Source organism: Panthera leo, chromosome B4 (assembly GCF_018350215.1).
Source record: "Panthera leo isolate Ple1 chromosome B4, P.leo_Ple1_pat1.1, whole genome shotgun sequence".
Taxonomy (NCBI): domain Eukaryota; kingdom Metazoa; phylum Chordata; class Mammalia; order Carnivora; family Felidae; genus Panthera; species Panthera leo.
Genome location: NC_056685.1, coordinates 61,477,341 through 61,483,055, shown reverse-complemented (window position 1 = coordinate 61,483,055; position 5,715 = coordinate 61,477,341).

Below are 5,715 nucleotides of genomic sequence, written 5' to 3'. Positions count from 1 at the left end.
TGAAAATACCGTTATTTGGAAGGGATGCAGACTTGAACAGAAGGCTGGAAGTGGAAGTCATGGATGGGAAAACAAAGCATTTTCAATGGGAAGTTTGTGTGATGATCCTAAACATTAAGGAACAGAGAATGGCACATAGCAGGCTCTCAGCACTGGCGTGCCTTGTTTTACTGCACTTGGCTTTATTGCCCTTCACAGGTATTGTGTTGCTTACAGATTGAAGGTTTGTAGCAACCCCTGCATCAAGCAAGTCTATTGGCTGCGTTTTCCCAACAGTATGTACTCACTTCATGTCTCTGTGTCACATTTTAGTCATTCCCACAATATTTCAAACTTTATTATTATTATTATTATTATTATTATTATTATATTTGTCACAGTGATCCGTGATCAGTGATCTGGGATGTTACCATTATAATCGTTTTGGGGCCAAATGCATGAACTGTGTTCATATAAGATGGGAAACTTAATCCCTGAATGCTGTGCATGTTCCAACTGCTCCACCAACTAGCCATTCCCCCATCTCTTCCTCTCCTCGGGCCTCCCTATTCCCTGAGACACAACAACATTGAAATCAGGCCAATTAGTAACCCTACTTTGGCCTCTAAGTGTTCAAGTAAAAGGAAGAGTTGCATGTTTCTCCTTTCAAATCAAAAGCTAGATGTGATTAAGCTCAGTGAGGAAGGTATGTCCAAAGCCGAGATAGGCTGAAAAGCTAGGCCTCCTGCAGCAAACATTCAGCCGCATTGTGAATGCAAAGGAAAAGTCCTTGAAGAAAATTAGAAGTGCTACTCTGGTGAACACATCAATGAAAGGAAAGTAAAACAGCTTTATTGCTGATATGGGGGTTTCAGGGGTCTGGTTAGAAGACCAAACCAGCCACAACATTGCCTAATTAACCAGAGCCTAATCCCGAGCAAAGCCCTAACTCTTTTCAATTTCACGAAGGCTTGGAGAGGTGAGGAAGCTACAGAAGAAAAGTGCGAAGCTAGCAGAGGTTGGTTCATGAGGTTTAAGGAAAGAAACCGTCTCCAGAACCTAAAAGTGCAAAGTGAACCAGCAGGTACTGATGGAGAAGCTGAAGTGAGTTATCCAGAAGATCTAGCTAAGATCATTAATGAAGGTGGCTACACTAAACAGATTTTCAATGTAGACAAAACAGCTTTCTTTTAGAAGATGCCAGCTAGGACTTTCACAGCTAGAGAGGAGAGGTCCATGCCTGGCTTCAGAGCTTCAAAGGACAGTCTGACTCTCTTGTTAGCAGCTTAATGCAGCTGGTGACTTGAAGTTGAAGCCAACATTCATTGGCCATTCTGAAAATTATGTGGCCCTTAAGAATTATGTTAAATCTACTTTGCCTGTACTCTACCAACAAAGCAATAAAGCCTGGATGACAGCACATCTGTTTACTATATGGTTTACTGAATATTTGGAGCTCACTTTTGAGACCTACTTCTCAGGGAAAAAGGTATCTTTTGAAATATTACTGCTCATTGGCAATGTACCTAGTTACCAAAAAGCACTGAGGGGAGATGTGCAATGAGATTCATATTGTTTTCAAACCTGCCGACAACATCCATTCCGTAGCCTATGGATCAGGGAGTGATTTCATCTTTCAAGTCTTATTATTTAAGAAATACATTGCATAAGGTTAAAGTTGCTATAGGCAGTGAAAACCTTCTGGAAAGGATTCACCATTTTGGATATCATTAAAAACATTCATGATTCAGAGGAAGGGGTCAAAATAATAACATGATCAGAGTTTGGAAGAAGTTGATTCCAACCCTCATGGATGACTATGAGGTGTTCAAGACTTCAGCAGAGGAAATACTGCAGATGAGGTGGAAATAGCAAGAGAACTAGAATTAGAAGTGGGGCCTGAAGATGTGACTGAATTGCTGCCATCTTGTGAAAGAAACGCTAACGGGGGAGGAGTTGCTTCTTATAGATCTGCAAAGAAAGTGGTTTCTTGAGATAAAATCTACGCCCAGTGAAGATGCTGTGAAGACTGTTGACAGAAAGGACTTAGCTGATAAAGCAGTGGTGGGGTTTGAGAGGACTCCAATTCTGAAAGAAGTTCTGCTGTGAGTAAAATGCTATCAAACAGCATCTCATGCAGCAGAGAAGCCCTTTATGAAAGGAAAAGTCAATCAATGTGGCAAAACACATTGTTGTCTTATTTTAAGAAATTGCCACAGCCACCCCAAACTTCAGCAACCACCACCCTGATCATTCAGCAGCCATCAACATCGAGGCAAGACCCTCCACCCTCAAAAAGATTAGGACTTGCTGGAAGCTTAGACGATGATTAGCACTTTTTAGCAATAAAGCATTTTTAAATTAAGGTATGTACATATTTTTAGGCATGATGCTATTGCACACTTAATAGACTACAGTATGGTGTGCAGATAACTTTTATATGCACTGGGAAAACAAAAAATTCATTTGACTGGCTTTATTTCGATATTTGCTTTATTGTCGGTGGTCTGGAACCAAACCCACAATATCTCCAAGGTATGCTTGCAATGTGATGAACAGACAACAGTTGAAGTCTTAGAGTAGATGAAATCTTATGTTTAAGACTAATTCATCCTGAAAAGAGACCCAAGGCATGAACTAATGCTTCAAGAGATGTTTATGGAGCCTGGTGCTCTGTTTACTTTTTACACACTAATTGGCAAATTTATTGGGTTGCCAAGATGGCAAGTTTATGGATTAAAAAATATATATAATTTACTGGTAAATGTCATCTGTGTTGTATTTGAGTTGCTCTTTTTTTTTTCCTTTGAAGAAAGTTTATGTTAAAAAGAAAAGTAAAAATTACAGGAAATAATATGCGAATTCATGTCATTTGTGAAGACTTTTGAAAGACCAGGGGAGTTGGGTTTGGGACCTGCTTCCCTCCTCCCCTGTTCAATGACTGTCATTGTCTCAATGGGGAGAAAAGTTTCTGCATTTTGCTGAGCTGATGTGAGGTGCAGCTCACGAGTAAGCACCTTTGTTTATAAAGCTGTGCTGTAAAATACGTTAGCTATAGCCACATGTGGCTACTGAGGACTGGAAATGTGGCTAGGGCAACTGAGAAATATTTTCATTTATTTTATTGTAATTAGTTTAAATAAAGAAGCTTAAGCAATGTAAAATATTTTTCCATGAAACGCAAGTTTGTTTTGGTAGGACTATATTACACTCTGTTGAAAATGTAGCATTTGAATGGATATGTCTAAGGCTTAGTATGATAATTAAAGGGGGTAAATCGTCTCATTAATAATTTTTAAAAGCTCTGTTGAAATATAATTGATATACAAAACACCATGCATATTTACCATGTACAACTTAATGAGTTTGGACATAATGCATAAAACCAGGAAATTATCCCCACAATAAGGGTAATAGACATATCCATCACCTCCAAAAATTTTGTGTGTGTGGTAAGAACACAACACAGATCTACCCTCTTGCAAAGTTTCAAGTGCAATATACAGTATTATTTAGTACCCCAATGCCATGCAGCATACTCCTAGAACTAATTCATCTTGTAATTTTATGTAGTATTTTGCAATGAGAATGTTTTAGGTATGTTTGGTTAAACAAAATTTATTAAAATTCTTTCTTTCTCTCTCTCTCTTTTCCTTCCTTCCTTTCTTTCCCTCTTCCTACCTTCTTTCTCCCTTTCTTTCTTTTCTTTCTTTCTTTCTTTCTTTCTTTCTTTTCTTTCTTTCCAGTAGGCCCCACGCCCAGCATGGAGCCCAATGCGGGGCTTGAACTCACGATCCTGAGATCAAGACCTGAGCTGATACCAAGAGTTGGATGCTTAACTGACTGAGCCACCCAGGCACCCCTCTTTTTGCTGTTTTTAATGTGGCTATTAGAAAATAAAACTAGATATGTGGTTAATATTATATTTCTATTGACAGTGTTGGTATAAAATGTCCTGAAAGTATAAGCCACAAGAGCTCTGGTTAACGGAGGCCTCTTCTGGGTACAAGGATTATGGTTGGGGTGCGTCCTCAGCAGCTTTTCTTTGGCCTTATGCTTCTCATGTATCTACCACACTGATATCTCTTACCACCATGGGGACTGGGAATATAAGGCACAAATCCTATAACAAAAGAAATGTTCTCTAGGGTTTAGTTTTGTTTTGCTTTGATTTTTGACCCAGACTTGGCTGTTTAATATATTTGTCAGTTTGTTTGTTTTATCGGGGCCTAAAGCATTGGGTTTTGTTTCAAAATGGCAGGAAGAGTGTAAGGGTGGGACCCGAAGAGGAAACAAAACAAAACAAAACAAAAACCCTTGGCCCTGTTAAGAACGGAGCAAGGGTGTGGCTGGAACTGAGCTGGCACCTACTCCCTGAGCCCAGAGACAAGGGATCAGGTGGAGGACAGCCTGGGGTGGAGGCCGAGATCATCGGTGAGGGGAGAATGCTAAGCCAGAGGAGCAAACCTTGTTCCCAACACAGGGTCCAAGACGGGAGAGGAGGCCAAGAGCAGTGGGTGCCAGCAGTGGGTGCCAACCCAAAACAATAGATGCAGGGACAAATCACAGAGGTGAAAGTCTCATAAATGAGCTGCTAAGAGAAAACATGAGGGTGAGAGACAAGCCAGATGGAGGGTGGGAGCACGAGACAGGGGATGTAGTCAGATGTCCACCCATCTTCCAGGTCCCTCCTGCCAGGTGAGAGGACCACACTGCTCAGCCCTTGTCAGGGACCCTCCCCTCTGCCCAGCTGCTGACAAATGTGTTTACTTACCCAGCCCTAGAATTTAAAGCAAACTCTATTGGGCTGTCTTCAAACTGGTTGGTATTGTTGAGTTTCTTGGCTCCTGTACATATATCACACAAAAGTCTAGTTTATTTGTCGCTCTATCCTACTAGCCTGGAGCTGTCTCAACCCTCTCTGTTGTCAGCGCCCAACAAAGTTAACAAGCTACAAACAAGTAGCCCGAGCGGTGGGCAGCGGAGGTGGGCCTGGAATTAGGAAACCATGTCACTCAAGGATATGTAAATCCTGGTACTTTTTAAAAAAGTTCCCACAGATTCTTTTGGAATGCATGGATATTTAAATATCCAAATGCATGCATGTTAAAACCCATTATATGAAATAACACCTTCATTTTGGTGTCAGTCTAGGCGAGGGGCGCCCACTTTTAGGATGGATTGGGGAGGCTGTTTTCAAGAGCTATTCTTTGCAGCTGGATTGTTCACTGACTCGATGGAGCTAAAACTCTTCCAAAGAAGTGAACTGTCCTCACAGAAATAGCTGAAAGAAACACACCAAGTTTCTTGGCATGATGCAGCAAGGCAGGCTGCAATAGATTAGCTCTGCCCTTAACAACAAGTTTCACTGGGCCGATGAGAGATGTTATGGAAACGTATCAAGGGAAAGAGGACTCCAGCTTCAGCTGGCCAGCAGACCATAGGGTAATCACTGCAATGAAAATACTGAACGAGCACCAAGACTCACAAAGCAGCTTATTATAAGGATTTAATATACAGTATTATGGGGAATCTGGATAGCTCTTGTAATGGGATATGGAGCCTTGCTCTTCTCAGTCCCTGGTTCGAATTTGGATTAAGTCCATTTCAACTAAAATTAGTTGCCATTTGAGACAATTTGGAGGCCTTGGCAAAACAAGTTGGTCATCTCATCCCGGCTACCAGGAGAGCTGACCTCACATGCAGGGGCTACATCCCCAAAGTAAAAAAATCCCA